Raw genomic sequence first — 11,499 nt, forward strand, 5'->3', positions numbered from 1 at the left:
GAAAAACCATAGCCTTGACTAGATGGACCTTTGTTGGCAAAAGAATGTCTCTGCTTTTAAATATACTGTCTAGGTTGGTCATAGCTTTCCTTCCAAGGAGTAAGCATCTTTTAATTTCAAGCTTAGCTTTGTCTAATTCACAATTGTATCTTTTTCCCAGTAAAATGTTGAAAGAATAAGATTTCAAGGGCTCACCTGTGGGGCTTTTAAAAATACTTATATCTGAGTCCTATCTGCAGAGATTTTGATTCAGGGTATGGCCTGGGAATTGATATTAAAATCAAACAAGTGACAACAACCAACTATAATGCATTCAGGAGTTGAGAATCATGAGATTAAGTTATATTATTATGTGGAGACATTATTTGGCTCAGCTGGCTCTTTGCACATTGAAAGGACTTAGTTAATGTTAACTTTCTAGTTTGCTCTTTCTTCCTCTCCTTCCCTCCGTCTCCCTCCCTTCCTTCCTTGCTTCTTTTCTTTCCTCCTTTCTTTTTCCTTCTTTTCTTCCCTTTAGATTCATAACAAGGGTGCGATGTAGTGGTCTGAATATTTTAATGTCCATTTTAAAAATGAATAAACTTAGGAAAGTGAGATGATACACTCGAGCTTACAAAACTAGTAAGTTTCCATACTGCCCTTACTGTTTCCTTATAAACAGTTTGCGTTTATCAGCTATGCAATTGTGGATGATTCCAGAGTTTAGCATGATCAGAGAGAAGAGAATCTAGGGTTCAAATATTCTGTGTGGACAATTGAGAGTATACTAGGGTCACAGTCATCTCTAAATTCCAGTTGATTTTAAGACATGACTCTGTGCGCGGTCTTTGACGCCTGCATGTTAGAGTTTGCTGTTTTTGTGTTGAATGCATCCATTTTTATGATTGCCAGAATTAGGCAACACGGAAGGTGGAGAACACCCTGGTCACTTGAAAGGCATTGTTTAACCTGGTAATGGTTCAAATATAGGAGATGGAAAAGAAGGGAGCAACTGAGAAACCAGGACTCCCTCAGAACAAATAATTAATTAAATTTTGATCACTGGTCTTGGGACATCATCCCTCAAGAATCTAAAATTCAGCCTAAGGTACTGAGATGAGAAAACTCAAATAACTTAGGGATTTCACTATGTATGCATTCATTATCTTTATTTTTTTAATTTTTATTTTTAAAATTATCTTTATTTTTAATCTATAAAAAGGTTGGGTTGGATTATAGCAGTGTCTCATTTGTGGTTATCATAGAAGAAGCTTTATTTTATTTTCATGGAATTGTAGTTTTTACACATGGATATCATGTCTTTTTTTTTTTGCATGAATATGTGGTGAGGACAGATATGAAGACTATTTCTACACAACACCTAACAGCTTTAGGTATTTTATCTGTGATGTTTCTGATTGCAATTGCTTATTGAGATATTAAAATAATAATAGTAAAATAAAGCAATAAATTATTTAACTAAAGGGCATTTTGGACTTAGGTAAACTCAAGTATAAATTTATGGCTTTGCTAAATATCCTAACTCTGAGATAGTTGTATACCCTCTGACCATCAATTTTCTCATATTTAAAATGGACATAAGTGCTGTTGGAGTTGTTGTGAAGATATGATATACTATCAGCAAAGTACTTAAACATGTTTGTCATGTAATAGAGGATTATAATAGGTAGCATTTAATGTCACCTTTTAAAGTGATTTTTTTCTTTTCCATATAGAAAGATTTTTTTTCTAGGGGTTGGGCTCAGGTGGAAAAGTGGTTTAAGTGCCTCAGTGTGTGTGTGTGTGTGTGTGTGTGTGTGTGTGTGTGCGCGCGCATGTGTGTGCTCGGTTGCTCAGTCATGTCTGACTCTTGGCGACTCACCGATTGTAGCCCACCAGGCTGCTCTGCCCATGGAATTCTCCAGGCAAGAAGACTGGAGTGGGGAGCCATTCCCTTCTTTCTGTTCTTAAAAGACTCAGTTTATCTATCATGCCGTGTAGAGATTAGGAGTGTTCATAATTCCTGTCTTGGGCACTTAACGAAGATCCCCTAATGAGGATCGCATGTATATGTATATAAAATAATGATAGAGTTAACATAACTTGAGTCCTTACAAGATACAGCTAACTCTGTTGTGGGTGCTTCACATGTATTATCTCATTCACCTGGTCCATCCGCTCTATGAGAATGCCACTCTTGCCCCTGTCCTGCCGGTGAGTCAAGTTAAGCACAGGCTGGTGGTGCGAATTGTGCAGGCAAGGCCTCCCAGCTGGTGAATGGCAGAGCCAGGCCGGTGACCTCCACTCTCCAGTGGTGGACCCTGCTTGCTTCACTGTGATGTCCTGACTGTGTGCCAACTCGCTGTCAACTGAGAAACTCACTCTGCATATCCTTTGCTATGACGCTAATCACTTCTAAACATCACCTGAACGGCTCTTATTTTCAGAAGGGCTTTCTGACTGTTGTTTGCAGAGTCTGAAAGGCCTCCATCCACACTCAACCCTCCTTTATCTCTGGACTTCATATTTTAGAGCATTTGGTTTATCATCTCACTGAGCTATTTGATTTGAAAAGCTTTGATTTAAATCAAAATATAAGAAGACTGTTTAAAACATATCACATGCAAATTAATATTATTTGAAAATGATGTTTTGCATAAAGTAGTCTTTTTCATGATCTGCAACTACTTGGTTCATAAATGGCTTCTTGGGACATTTATGAAGATTCTTCACTTTCTTGGGAATCAATTTGTTTCCTTCATCTCAACTTTATATGGACAGTAAGGTTTATGAGCTATCAAAATGTCTGCTGTGTTTATCAGAGCAAGCCCAGCATCTGGTACATACTAGATTATTGAAAAGACAGACTTCAAAGGAAGAAAGAAAGAAAAATAAAGAATGAAGAAGGAGTAGATGAATAACTGGCAGCTTCCTGATACTGTAACTGTGCCCTCCTCTAGGACTCTTCATTACTCCATACCTTTCTACCTCCCTGCTTTTGATCTGATCTGCTGCGAATCAGTTAACCACACACACTATTGATAACTCTGTGCCTAAACTGAGCTAGGTAAACACAAGGCATGGAGGCTAAGGAACTCGCAGTGAATCGACCAAGTAGGTTTAACTTGTCTGGATCCTTTTTAATGCTATTATTTCTCTGAAATGCTTTTTTATTAGAGAAATAAATTCTGGATAAATGCAGAAACACTGTATATTATTAGGGCTATTAATAATAGGTGTTATTTGTGAACAGTTTTTTACATGTAAACATTGTCTTAAATTCTTTATACACATTATTTAATCCTCAAAAACTTGGTTCTATCATTATTCTTATTGTGTGTGTATGTGTGTGTGTATATATATATATACATACATATACATATACATATATATATGTAATAAAACCATCCAAGACCCCGCTGCATGAAAGTTGTGAAGCTGGGAGAACTGGCAATTAGTGTGATCCATCACTGGTTTTGGGATTGTGTGCACACTCTGTTCTTAGGGTACAGGGTGTCTAATCACTAGAAAGCTGCATCAAGGTGATGCAGAAGATACACAGGCTGCTGTTCTGGTTTTTACTTTAAGGTTAGTGGGTAGCACATGAAGCAAAGCCCTTTATTACTTTTTACTTGAGTGCTACAAAATGCTGTTTCTAGGTGCAGAACACAGACAGAGTTAGATCTATTTGAAGAGAGAAGCATAAGTGAGGCTTTGAAGGATGAGTATGATTTGAAAAGATTGCGTGCAGGCATGCTCAGTCACTTAAGTCCTGTCTGACTCTTTGTGACCCTCTAGACTGTAGCCCACCAGGCTCCTCTGTCCATGGGATTCTCCAGGCAAGAATACTGGCATGGGTTGCTATGCCCTTCTCCAGGGGATCTTCCCAACCCAGGGATCGAACATGTGTCTCCTGTGTCTTCTGCATTGCTGGCAGGTTCTTTACCACTGAGCCCCCGAGGAAGCCCTTGAAAAGATTGTGAACAGCCAAAAGCACACACCCTTAGAGAAAAGACAAGAATATCTATTTCACTTCATCAGTATTTGAGTTTGACTATTCTCTTGGAATGTTTCCTTTGAAAGCAGAAGAAATGCTTTCCACTTGTAATACAACTCAGATACTCAAGATGTATCATCAGACCAAGGCCTCTCCTTGCTGTCTTACTTATGTCCTAAATTTCCAACATTGTGATCTAGAAGGCATTTGATTTCTTCTTCAGGTGAGCGGATGGCTCTATGAAAGAGAGGTGACCTCAGAAATGAATATGATAAAACAAACTTCACTGTGACCAAATTTATGTTCCTGGGTCTCTCATCACAGCCAAAGATGCAGCTCATTCTTTTTATTATGTTCTTGTTTGTCTATTTATTAACTGTGGTGGGAGTGTTATTATTATCACTATCATCCAGATAGAAACATGTCTCCAAACTCCAATGTACTTCCTCCTCACTAATTTATCCTTTCTGGATATCTGCTGCACATTCGCTGATGTCTCACAAAGGCTGTCCACATGGTGGGAAGAAGACCATCCCATTTTCTAGATGCACTGCTCAGATGGTACTTCCCCCTTTGCTTTTGGAATGACTGAATGTGCTCTCCTTGGTGTCATGGCTTACGACAGGTATGTGGCCATCTGCCATCCTCTTCACTACCCGGTCATGATGAACCAAAGCACCTGTGTCCAGTTGGCAGGCATTTCTTGGACCAGTAGTTTCCTGAGTTCCATGGTCATCACCATCTTCACCTTGAGTTTACCCTACTGTGGACCCAATGTCCTGGATCACTTCTTCTGCGAGGTTCCTTCCATCCCGAGGGTGGCTTGCGCTGACACCTCATTTACCGAGATGGTTGTTTTCATCTTCACTGTCGTCATTGTCCTCATTCCTCGTCTCCTCATCCTTGTTTCCTATGTCCGAATCCTTCTGACAGTTCTTAGGATGCGGTCAGCCTCTGGGAGGCACAAGGCGCTGTCCACCTGTGCTTCCCCTCTGACAGCGGTGGCCTTATTCTATGGAACTGGTATCTTCACGGACATGAGGCCCCAGTCGAAGACCTCCAGGGCTGGGGGCAAGATCATCGCGGTGTTCTACACTGTGATCACACCCATGCTCAACCCCTTGATCTATAGCCTAAGGAACCAAGATGTAAAAGGGGCCCTAAGAAGAGCTCTTGCAAAACAGAGGACATGAGAGCTCTCAATGCGACATGATGCCAGCTGTTAATATAAGATGATTGACTTCTGAATATGAAGTGTTAGAGTGAACAGTAACTCTGACAGTCAATATCTGCCCTGCCAACTCATAAAAGGCACATCATTCCAGCTGCAAACTCAACAAGCATCATGGCTCCCCCAAGGACAAACCACAGCTTTCATGTGTCAAAGCAACACCCTTTATTGAAGGACTACTCTTTTCTTACTCCCTGAAAAATCTTGCTTCTCTAAAATCATAGAGTCTCTGTAAGTGATTTCTTTAAATCATATCAATAAGGTGAATTATCTTAACTTTGGCTATCTTAATTATACATGAAGAATGTAAAGGGCCTCGATAGAAGAGTTCTCAATTTTTAACTCGGATGCAGAACTTCAGATAAGGGTTTTGGATGCCTCATATCACCTCTATCTTAATGTTGTAGTTTCCAAGGAACCAAGATCCTGCAGCTACTTTGTGGTTTAGACCTGATTTTGACCCCATTACACACAGCCCTGCTTTGGAATGAATCTATCAAATATTTCTTCATTTAACTTTTGCTTTAACCCTACCCTTTCCCCTAAATCCTGGTGTGTGGTATTCCTCCTTACAGTGGATCAATAAATCTGATTTTATCTGAGTACAGGCTTATTCCTGGTGGTCCTAGGCTGATTGTGTGCACAGGAGGATAGCAATGGTCAGAAGCAGAAGATTTGGTCAAATGTGAATGAATGAATAAACTAATTCATTCACTATGTATTATTGAATGATTATAGCACATAATGTTAAATAAAATAGAAATACTTCCTTTTCTTATGTATGCATAAATATTTATAATATACATATAATATGGACACTTACATCGGCAAATTATGATAAATGGAATAAGGGCAATACTGATCCAGGGGCAGTGACAGGCGAGCTGCGCACAGAGGCTGGAAGGAGGAGCAGTCACAGTCCACCAAGAAAACTCCCTCTGCTCAGTCTTGTTGGACTCTTTGTGGTCCCGTGGACTGAAGCCCACCAGACTCCTCAGTCCATCAAATTTTCAAGGCAAGAATACTGCAGTGGGTTGCTGTTTTCACTCTAGGGGATTTTCCCCACTCAGGGGTTGAACCTGAATCTCTTGTGTTTCCTGCATTGGCAGCAGGTTCTTTACTACTGGCACCACCTGATTCATATAAAAAGAGTATGTGTTTTAATGTTATAGAAAAATTACACGTGCAGTACTTTTCTAGCACAAAGGACTGCCACCATTAATTAAGACCCAAAATGCTTAAATGCACTACTCAGGATTTTCTTATATTTTAATATCTGAATTAGGGCATTTTTGAGAGTAAAAGTTTGCACAATTGATACTTACTCCAAGAGAGTAGGCAAAAAAAAAAATAAAACTCTCAAGCAAAGGGACAACTGGCCATGGTAATATTATCTTGCTTTGTTCTCATAGAAACTCCATGTTGTAGGTATTATTGGTACCATTTTACAGATGAGAAAAATCTGGAAGGTGATTTCAGGAGTGAGTCCTAGAAAAAGTAATGACTGATTTGTGACATAAGACAGAAACATGTGTTCTCTAGGTGGGCTAGTTTTATTCGATGCACAGGACTACTGCTGCTGCTGCTAAGTCGCTTCAGTCGTGCCCTACTCTGTGCGACCCCATAGACAGCAGCCCACCAGGCTCCCCTGTCCCTGGGATTCTCCAGGCAAGAACACTGGAGTGAGGTGCCATTGCCTTCTCCAGATGCATAGGACTAGAAGCAAGAAATTTTAAGATATATTCGAGTTCAATGTAACTTGTACTTCTAAGGGGTTTCCCTGGTAGCTCAGCTGGTTAAGAATCTACCTGCAATGCAGGAGACCCCAGTTTGATTCCTGGGTCGGGTAGATCACTGGGAGAAGGAATAGGCTACCCACTCCCTTTTTCTTGGGCTTCCCTGGTGGCTCAGATAATAAAGAAACCACCTGGAATGCGGGAGACCTGGATTCCATCCCTGAGTTGGGAAGATCCCCTGGAGGAGGGCATGACAACCCCCTTCTGTATTCTTGCCTGGAGAATCCCATGGACAGAGGAGCCTGGTGGGCTACAGTCCTTAAGAGTCACAAAGAGTCAGACACGACTGAGTGACTAACACTTTCTCGTACTTCTAAGAGGCGGGATGTCGAAGCAAATGACTAAGATGAAGCTGAAAATGCTGAATTTCAAGCGTCATCTGTGGATGGCATTCATAGCACTGATTTTATTACAGTCTCCGATTCCTGTCTCCAGAAGCCGGGTCTGGTGAAGAGGCTTATTTCACTAACGTTTGATCTAGCAGAGTTAAATACACAGATACCAACACAGCTGTTTTCAGAGCACCCCAAGTGGCTGCTTAGTTTCGGTGCTTGGTTGTTTGAAGTGGTCTAGGCATCAAATACGTCAACTCACTCCTTTCTTTTCAGAAATGTTTCTCAGTGTCCATTATGAGGTTTCTATTGCCATGGCAACACCTAGGCACATCTTATATAATGTCTGTGTTTCAAGGCGTTTATACACATATGTGCATAACGATCAGATCCACAGGTGCAACTTATCAATTAAAGGATTTGCTATTCAGAAGAGTAGGGGTTTTTTTTTTTTAGCAGTTCAGTAGATCAGAGAATGCGGAGAAGGCACTGACACCCCACTCCAGTGCTCTTGCCTGGAAAATCCCATGGACGGAGGAGCCTGGTAGGCTGCAGTCCATGGGGTCGCGAAGAGTCGGACACGACTGAAGTGACTTAGCAGCAGCAGCAGATCAGAGAATGAGGGCTTTTTGGAGAGTGCTATGTAGGCCGGTCCTTGAAGGAAGAGACAAGTTTGAATATTCCGAGACCTGGAGTTCAGACTATTAGAGAAGCAGGAAGTAGAGACAGAAGGAGTAGAGAGCTGGGAAGAATACAGAGGTAGAAAAATGTGAAGGCCATTCAAGAAATAACTTTATAGGAGAATTTTTGCACAAGACAAGCAGGGAGAAACAATATCAGAGAACGGGTTTAAGGAAGAGGACTTAAGACTACTAAGCAAAGGACTTTGGCAATTTTACAGTTTCCATGTTGAATCTTAGACCCTAATTATGCCTGGTATCCTCTCTAAGGGGCTTCCCAAGTGGCACTAGTGGTAAAGATGCAGGAGTGTAAGAGACACAGGTTCGATCCCTGGGTTGGAAAGATCCCCTGGAGGAGGGCATGGCAACCCACTCAAGTATTCTTGCCTGGAGAATCCGATGGACAGAGGAACCTGGTGGGCTACAGTCCATTGGGTCTCAAAGAGTCGGATATGACTGAGTGACTGAACTGAACTGATGAATGTCAACTAGGTGAAGTCAGAAATGATAGATAGATAGATAGATTTAAGCTCCAATTGTTAAAAAAATAATCTCACCTGAGCTTTTATAGCTTAAGAGTTGAGAAGCTGAATTTAGCCTCAGCATTATCTCACTCTGACATCTTCTGTATTAACCGCTTCTGCATCAGGTTTTGCCTTTAGTTGCTCTTGGTGTGTGGTGTTTACCAGGTCTTTGTTGATTAACGGGAATAGCCGTTCAAAAGGTTATTGTAGTCTATTGTAGAGAATATGATCAAAATCACTTCAGCACTGTAGCTGAAGTGCTTACCTTTATTATGATTGTACTGCTGGATAAAGTTTTTAATGTTAAAGATAATTCAAGCCTTTTTAAACACCAGACATTTATGTATACTTATTTGAGCAAACTAATAGGATAGGTGAAGTGTAAATAATGTCTTTATTTTATTGTTGAAAAGACTGCAGTACAGAGACATTGCAGGATTTATCTGACATGATTATTGGTGGGAGTGACTAAGACTAAGGTGATCCAACTTCTATCTACTTTTCTCTTTCTGTTTTAAGTTGATATAATGCTTCAACCACCAATTACATGGAAAAAAATTAGTTTCCTCATTTAATTGCATCACAGTTACAGTGATATTTTTCACAGTTAAGATATAAATGAAGCAAAAATAGAAGGAATTTATGTTTATTAAATATATTTGTGGGACAGATTTTTAATAGAGATCACTGCATATTATTGGACAAATGCTAAAAAGTAAGCATTATTATTCCCATTTAATAGGTAAAGAAATGTAGGTTTATAGAAACTTAGTAAGTTGTCCAAAGTCTTACAGAAAGAAATAGCAGAACCTCTATGAGGACTATTTCCAAATACTACAAAGCCTGAATATTTGCCATTGGTCAGAGTGAAAAGTAGAGCCCTTGGAACAACTTTTGACTCTATTACTTACATTTGACAAGTTTATTGATCTTTCTGAATTTTGGTTTTATCCTCTTTAAAATGGGAATAATGCTTGCCACTATTCATTGTTGTAGGAACCTAAAGAAATTTAAAGTAATTCATTTACTGACTGGATACAACTATCAATTAAGAAAGAGTAAAAAAGGTAGTCCTTTAATAGCAAAGTCACTGAATATTGATTTGAGACATGGAAATGATATTCCGAGATCTTTCTGGTGGTGAAGCTACTAGAAGGTACTATTCCTCTCTTTTTTAAAATTATGACATATACTACTTGGTTTGTAGTTAATGGGAAAGGAAAGCCCCATTTTCTTATTTGTCACATAGCATATAGGATTATTCATTGGATTATTAAAAATAAACACAAAACACTCAAAACAGAAGGCTAAATTTCTGGACTGTTTCAAGACTGTCAACCCTGCTGCTGCTAAGTCGCTTCAGTTGTGTCCGATTCTGTGTGACCCCATAGACGGCAGCCCATCAGGCTCCTCTGTCCCTCGGATTCTCCAGGCAAGAATACTGGAGTGGGTTGCCATTTCCTTCTCCTCCCAACTCTACATCTGTCTATTAACCCCTGTAGTTTCCTCCATAATGTGACATCATGGATATTTTAAGAACTCATGATATGATTGAGTGATTTTGAACCAGATCAATTTCAACTCATATATAATGACACCCATTAGCAGGACTGGTAAATTCTGAGGCTTTTATCCCTAAAACTCTCTGATGCTTTTCATGATGAGTGGGGATGCTCTATACTTTAAGGCAACCATTGTGTTTCCCTGACCTTTCACTATATTGGATTGGAGGAAGGGCTGAGATAGAAACATTGTAAGAATTTGAAATGGGTGATGTGATGGAATTTCAACATATCTGAGAAAAACTTAGGTGTCCTTAGATCCCAGTCTCTGCCTTTACTGATCCTGATACTAGCGCTCTTGCTTTCCAGTTCAAGATTTGTAGGCTTTCCAGACCTCGGTCACTCAGTCGTGTCTGACTCTTTGCGACCCCATGGACGGTAGCCACCAGGCTCCTCTGTCCATGGGATTCTCCAGGCAAGAATACTGGAGTGGGTTGCCATTTCCTTCTCCACTTCCCAGGTGGCACAGTGGTAAAAAAGAATCTGCCTGCCAATGCAGAAGATGCAAGAGATGGGGGTTTGATCCTTGTATCAGGAATATCCCCTGGAGTAGGAAATGGCAACCCACTACAGTATTGTTGCTGGAATAACTCCATGGACAGAGGAACCTGGAGGGCTACAGTCCACGGAATCACAAAGACTTGGACACACGCGTGCACCCACACCATAGCACTGAGAACACACAAAGGGAAGTTAAATCCTCCTCTATCGTCAGCCATTGATACGTCAGAGTTAATAGAACTATTCTTTGATAAGGGCCTTGGGATGATGGTGGAAAACATGAAGACTCTTGGCCCCCCAAGAGGCTAGAGTTTACTTGCAATTAGAAGAGAGGGAGAGGAAGGCAGAGGGGAAATAAAGGATGAGAGCTGGACAGCCAGTCCTACAGCCACCAGGGTAGTCTCCTATAGACATTACAGTCTTGCTAAAATTAGCCTTAGGGATGGATCCAAACTATATCCTAGAGCTTCTCTGAGGACTGAAAGAATGTAGATATGTGAGGTTGACCAAACTCAGATGTCTACCCTTTTCAATATTAAGCAGTAGAGATCATAGGGTACCAGTGATTGTTAGGTGAAACCAACCACTTGGCATCAGGGAAAACTGAGGACAGGAAAAAAAATCTTATCAATACTCACAAACCTAGTTAGCAGAGCCTGAGTCTCCAGCTCTTATTCTTGGGCTTTCCATTGTTGTTCAGTTGCTCAGTCATGTCCGACTCTTTGTGACCCCATGGACTGCAGCATGCCAGGCTTCCCTGTCCTTCACTATCTCCCAGAGTTTGCTCAAACTCATGTCCATTGGTTTGATGATGCCATGCAACCATCTCACCCTGTCACTCCCTTCTCCTCCTGCTCTCTATCTTTCCCTTTGCATAGCTCCTGATTTTATTGGTGG

The 11,499-nt window shown here is 40.6% G+C and overlaps 1 pseudogene; it reads left to right on the plus strand.

Moving 5' to 3' along the window:
• Positions 1 to 2,127: 2,127 nt before the first annotated feature.
• LOC145525290 (olfactory receptor 2D2-like) lies at positions 2,128 to 5,169 on the plus strand (annotated as a pseudogene).
• Positions 5,170 to 11,499: the final 6,330 nt, after the last annotated feature.

The sequence above is a fragment of the Giraffa tippelskirchi genome, chromosome 11 (assembly GCF_054371585.1).
Source record: "Giraffa tippelskirchi isolate mGirTip1 chromosome 11, T2T-mGirTip1v1.2.pri, whole genome shotgun sequence".
Lineage (NCBI taxonomy): Eukaryota > Metazoa > Chordata > Mammalia > Artiodactyla > Giraffidae > Giraffa > Giraffa tippelskirchi.